The sequence below is a fragment of the Nicotiana attenuata genome, unplaced genomic scaffold, assembly GCF_001879085.1.
Source record: "Nicotiana attenuata strain UT unplaced genomic scaffold, NIATTr2, whole genome shotgun sequence".
NCBI lineage: Eukaryota > Viridiplantae > Streptophyta > Magnoliopsida > Solanales > Solanaceae > Nicotiana > Nicotiana attenuata.
This window is the reverse complement of record NW_017670313.1, coordinates 45,697-52,749: the sequence shown is the minus strand read 5'-3', so window position 1 is coordinate 52,749 and position 7,053 is coordinate 45,697.

Below are 7,053 nucleotides of genomic sequence, written 5' to 3'. Positions count from 1 at the left end.
ACGGCTTACATTTATATTATTTAGATAGTAAATACAAAAGTGATTTTTAATTTTGACCATTGTTGACCTTAATGGAGACTAACTTTGGTCGCTAATTATACATGAAATTAATTTAGCGACCAAAGTTGGTCGCAAAATTTAAATCAGATTTATTTATATTTTATATAATATTTAAATTAAAAATATAATTATTAAAATTTATAACTGAGTCCCACTTTAGCGACCAAACTTGGTCGCTATCTGCCTACCCTTTATTTAGCGACCAACGTTGGTCGCCAAGTTTAAATTATATATATTTAAATTTATATTTTTTTTGAAATAATAATATAATTATTAAAATTTTTAAGGTGGGTCCCACTTTAACGACCAACATTGGTCGCTAATTTCAGTAAACCCTTGACCAAGCAAGTCTGACTAGTCCAGTCAACATTTTGACTAATTTAGCGACCAAGTGGCGACCAAGCTTGGTCGCTAATTTGTTTCATTTATTTATTTTATTATTTTCGCTAGTTTGGCGACCAACGTTGGTCGCTTTTCTCTTCAGGCCAACATTGGTCGCTATTTTTTGGTCGCTTTTTTCAGGAATTCTAGTAGTGTTTCTTATTACAACATCAAGTTTTAAATTACCTATTACCATTAAATAAAGTTTTACGGTCTGCACCATAAGTACTTTTACAGTGCAAGATACATTGATCTCTCCAAATAAAATATCATATTACCATATTTACAAGTGATTTATACATTAACTTTATATTTGTTTGAAGAATCTATTATCAAAGGCTTATCTTCTTTTTATACCTTGGTGCTCTAGATTACATCTTTCTATTTGCTAAAGAAGATATTTTTTTCTTACCTAGTTTAACTTTGCTTGAGTACTATTGTCTATTTAATTTTGATTGTTATTTTTTCGTGATTTGGTATTGCTATAAGGTGTACTCTTTTCTTAGGAATACTTAAAGATATGACTTTTTATGTTCGTGTTGTACACTTTCTGTACTGCGAATTTAAAAATTTTGTTATAGTTTTGAAATAGTTGCGAAGGTCATGATGTGAAGCACTGCTCCAATAATTTTTTTCCGATTAATCTATTATCCTTATACAGAGAATTTTTTATAAGGTTTATGTATGCAATATTTACACTTTTAGTAATGTATCCACCTAGGTAAGTGAATATGACTTAAGACTGCAAACATATAAACAAGCATATTTTTTGTATGTATTTTGTAGCAAACGAACATTAACAACCTTGGCTGGTAAGAAAAAAATTAATTACCATATTTGGTAATTAATTTTTTACGCAAGTTAATAAATTATATTCTCATATTGAAAAATACATTTTTAAAGTTTTTAGAGTATTTGTACAGACCTAAAAAATTATTTTAGTACAAAATCTTTTCAAAAGATAAAATACCGGATATGTAAAAAATAAATTCAACAACATCAAAATTTTAAGTGTCATTTAAGAACCATTTGTGAGAAGGAGAAAAAGCTTTCTCAAAGGAGAAATTAGGGCAGTGGTCAATGATAAGAAGTTTTTGATTCTTAAAATCCTTATGTTTGACATATATTTTTTTTCATGATCTATATTTATTATTTTCAAGAGTATATGCTTTTAAAATTAATTTTATAACTTAATTATATAGTTTAATATTATTTTTGTAATTTTAAAAAATAGTATACTTATTTATATGAATAACACGAGCAACTAAAGCTAGTTTTATTAAATAGAAAGAAGTCTCAAAGAGGAAAGTACATGTTAGCTAATATACCAAGTCTTTCCTTACAAATCCTAACAAGGAAGTAACATTCACCACTGTTATTTTTATTTTTTAAAATATTTTTCAAGGAACTATTTAACATTTATTTTTATTCTTTGAAGTATTTTATAAGAAAAACGTAAGAAAGACATAATTATAAGATAAAATTAGATTGGAGTAACATTTTTAGGTAAAACAAACTCTTCATAATTACAATTTTGCACTCAACAACTCAAAGAAAGATCAAGTAACATTCATAATGTTGAATTTTATTTGGAAATAATAAAGAGTATATCTCACCCAGGGGCAGATGCAACTTGAAAGCACCAAATTTATCTAAACCTAGTACTTTCAATGTACAGTATAGATTTATGTATAAAAATCCATTAAGATTACAAGAAATAATACGTGTGAATTTATAACTTAAAAAATATTAATAGGTTGAACCCATAAAACTTAGATTCGGGATCTGCCTCTAATCTTACCAGGCTCGTCCAAAGAAAAGTGATCCTTAAAATATCCTTTTGAGCCCAGCCAAACCATCACCCAACGTTTGGCTGAATCAAATTCGCCACTTTCGACATCCAAAACCTCTATTCATTCGTCAGATGCCGCTGAAAACATGCACGAGTTCGTCACCATCATATACATCGGCAATAAAAACAATTCTTCCCTTTGCATTATTTCCCAAAAATTCAATGTAAACTTACTCGGGTTCAAGGTTGACTAATGACGACAATGCTTATTTAAATTGATACGTTTCCTATAACCAATCTTTTTGCCGAATCTATTTTCTCTTACTTTTCTTTTTTCCGGTTAAGCCATTAGTATTTGAAATTCACTGTATCAATTTTTGTGAATTTGCATCGAATAGGCCATTAGAATAAAGTGCTTGTTACCAAATAGTTCTTTATATTTTTATGGTCGAGCTCAATATCTCTAGTTATAATAATATAATAGCAATTGCATACCACACTCCTTATTGGTCACTATTTGCTAGATCAACCTGCAAAGAAGGCACCACCAAAGGATGTGGTGCACCGGATGGGGCTGCTCTTCCTTAACCAGAGGTCTTGGGTTCGAGCACTGGGTATGGAAAAATCCTTGGTGTGGAAAAATCCTTCGTAGGGAGCGCTTCCCCCGAATGGGGCCCTACGTGAATCCGAATATAATCGGGCTCCAATGCAGGTACCGGACACTGAGTGAAAAACCCAAAAAAAAAAACTGCAAAGAAGGCGGATGTCTTCTCCCTCAGGTTAAGCTTCCTCGATTTGCATTTGGTATTTTAACTGTATCGACCAGCCTGTCGTTTTGAGTGTTGTAGCCCATTCCGCCATTTACTGCTTATTTTATGCTCAATTGTCGTTATGTGACTTGCTGGGGTGGTTGGGTTGGTTCCGGGATGTTTCAGAATGAGTTGAGACAATTAGAGCCTGTTTGGACATAAGAATTGTTTTCACTTTTTTCGATTTTTTTTACTTTTTTCAAAATCAGTGTTTGACCATAATCCAATTTTCACTTGAAGATGAATTTTGGAATTATTCAAAAATTTAAAAAACTCCAAAAAGTTATTTTTAAAATTTCACTCAGATCACTCACAAAACTTCAAAAATAACCCAACATTATATTCTGTCCAAACACAACTCCAATTATCAAATACCATTTTCACTTGATTTTTTTTTACTTTTTTTGGAATTTTATAATTCTTATTGTCCAAATGCCCACTTATTCTCAAGGTTGGAAGCTTAAGGTGAAAAGGTTGACCGAATGTTGACTTATGTGTAAATAGCTCCGGAATTGAGTTTGATGATTCCGATAGCTCCGTTGGGTAGTTTTTGAACTAAGAGTCTGTCCGGATAGTAATTTGGGGGTCCGTAGTTGATTTAGGCTTGAAATGGCGAAAGTTGAAAAATTAAAAGTTTTGCAAATTGAGAAGTTTGACCGAGAGTTGACTTTGTTGTTACCGAGCTCGGATTTTAGTTTCGAAAGTTGGAATATGTCCGTTGTGTCATTAACGATTAGTGTGCAAAATTTGAGGTAAATCGAACTTGATTTGATAGGTTTTCGGCATCAAAATGTAGAAGTTAGAAGTTTATAAGTTCATTAGGCTTGACTCGATGCGTGATTCGTAGTTTTAGGTTGTTTGATGTGATCTGACGCTTCGACCGAGTTCGTATGATGTTTTAGTACTTGTTGGTATGTTTGATTGAGGTCCCGGGGCCACGGGTGAATTTCGGACGGTTATCAAAGTGGAATTTGACTTAAAGAAATGACTAAAGTCTGCTAAAGTTTGCTGGTGTTCAGGTTTTGTTTCCTTATACGCGATCGTGTGGGAAGGTCCGCGATCGCGTACGTTGATTTGGGCAGCTGAGGTTTTGTTCTATGCGATCACGTAAGCTGGAGGAAGCAGTGCATCGCGAACGCGTGGGCTAAGTCACGTTCGCGAAGGAAGGAGGCAGGAGCTGGCCACTCGCGTTATTCTATGCGAACGCATGGGTGTTTAAGCGATCACATGTGTGGAAAGGTAGTGCATCGTGTTCGCTTGGACATATCCGTGTTTCACGTAAGGTTAAGTTTGGCAGCTTAGGATTTTTGCTTCGCGGTCGCAAAGCATTTCCCGCGATCGCGACGAAGGGCATCTGGCAGACTTAAATATTTCTAAAACGAGGGTTTGAGTTTATTTCACAATTTGATTTTGGGAGCTCTGTTTGAGGCGATTGTTGGAGATAATTTCAAGGGAATGATTGGGGTAAGTGATTCTTACTTAATTTTGGTTAAATTACATGAATATAACCTTGATTTCGTCATTTAATTAGTTATTTGGGTTGAACGCGGAAAAATGGAGCAAACTTCCTAGGCCGAATTTTGGGATTTTGAGTGGGATTTTGGTGTCGGATTTGAGTAATTTTGGTATGGTTGAACTCGTGGTTGAAGGGGTGTTCGGATTTTGTCACTTTTTTTTATTTCGAGATGTGGGCCAAGGGTTGACTTTTGAGTTGACTTTTTGACTTTTGATTACGAACTTAGCATTTTTCATATGGAATTGATTCCTATAGCTTGAATTGATTGTGTCAAATTATTTGTGGCTAGATTCGAGGCATTCAGAGGCTGATTCGCGAGGCATGGGCTTGTTGGAATAGAAATTTGCATGGTTTGAGGTAAGTAACACTTCTAATCTTGGTTTTGAGGGTATGAATGTAACGACCCGGCCGGTCGTTTCATGAGTTACGCTCCATTTCCCCATTTTTGCTTCTTTATGCTTTGTTCATCTGTGTTATATGGTATCGGGTTAGTTGGTCAAATTCGGAATGGTTTTTTGAAAGGTTTGAGACACTTAGTCTCTTAAGTTGGTCTTTCAGTTGGAAAAGTCAACCGGAAGTTGACTTGTGAGCAAACGATCCCGGAAATTGGGTTTTTGTGATTCGGATAGCTTCGGGAGGTTATTTGGGACTTAGGAGCGTGATTTGAATGTGTTTTTGAGGTCTGGGTAGATTTAGGCTTGAAATTGGCGAAATTGAAATTTTGGCGTTTTTCGGTTGGTAGCGGAGATTTTGATATAGGGGTCGGAATGGAATTTCAGAAAATGGAGTAGGTCCGTTATGTCAATTTGTGACGTGTGTGCAAAATTTTAGGTCATTCGGACGAGGTTTGATAGACTTTTTGATCAAACGGAATTTGAAAGTTTTTGGAACCTTAGGCTTGAATCCGATGTTATTTTTTTTGTTGATTCGATGTTGTTTTAGGTGTTTCGAAGATTGGTATAAGTTTGGATAGTGGTAAATGACTTGTTCGTACTTTTGGTTGAGGTCCCGGGGGCCTTGGGGTGATTTCAGATGGTTGATGGGGAGTTTGGAGTTGGAAATTTGGAGCTGAAGCTGCTGAATTCTGTCATAACCGCACCTACGGATTGGGGACCGCAGGTGCGGGACGCATAAGCGGACTATTAGCCGCAGAAGCGGAATTGGGTGAGAAGAGCTGAAGGCGCAGATGTGGAAGTAGGGTCGCACCTGCGAGACCGCAGGTGCGGTAGTTTATGTGGCAGGTGCAGTTTTGAGAATTTAAGTGGAAACCGCAGAAGCGGTCGTTTGGCCGCAGAAGCGGCTCCGCAGGTGCGGAAAATGGGCTGCAGGTGCGAAAACCCTGGGCCAGAAAGTATATAAGTCCTCCTTCGCGAATTTTTGGTTATTTCCACCATTTTCACATACGGGTTTGAGCTTGAGGGGAGCATTTTGAAGAGGGATTTCAAGGGGATTTCGTGGAGGTAAGGTTTTTGGACCCTAAACTTGTTTCTATGATGGTTTTTGATTGATTAAGCTTGAAATCAATGGAACTTAGTAGCAAAAATTGGGGGTTTAGGGCTTGAAAATTGGAGACCTTAATCTAGGGATTTGAGGGTCATTTGTGGTCGGATTTTTGTATTTTTGTTATGTATGGACTCGTGGGAGGATAAGGATTTTATTGATGTAATTTTTATCGGATTCCGAGACGTGGGCCCGGGGTTCGGGTTTGGTCAATTTCGGGATTTGTGTTGTAATTTGATTATTTTCGTACGGGCTTCGTTCCCTTAGCATATTCTAATGTTATGATTCCGATTTTGGGTGGATTCAACGCGAGTTGAGGCCGAGTCGAGAGCAGGGCGTCGCGGAGTAGTATTTCATCCGGTTTGAGGTAATTAACGATTGTACATCTGGACCTGAGTATGAAACCCCGGTATTTCGTATTGTTTGATAAATTAGGTGATGCACATGCTAGTTGACGAGCGTGTGCGCGTGCACCGGTAGGGATTGTGACTTGGTCTGTCCCGTAGAGGCTATTAAGCCGCGTGTTTGATTTGAAATCTTATGATATTCCGTATTTTAGAGTTTTTATACTATATCTTCGGCTGTGCGTCGTGTTTGGGGCCTTATGCCGACCTGTTTAGACCCTTAGGGTTGTTTTTACTACTTTTCTCACTCTATCTGATTTGAAAGCATATCCTCAGTCATGTTTTTACCTATTTATTGTTTAAAACCGATTTCATTACTATACTTCTTAATATAGGAAGACTGTTTGGGCTGAGTTCCCTGATTTTCACCGATATGCCCAGTGGCCGTGAGGTTAATGACTGAGAGAGGTTTGAGGACCTAATGGTGAGGATTATATATACCATATGATCGGGCTGCATGCCGCAGCGAATATATATATATATTATATATATATATATATATATATATAAAATATATATAAGCGATACTTATATGGATCGGCTGCGCGCCGTAGCGATATGACGCTTGTGGTATAGGAGCATCTCTCTTCT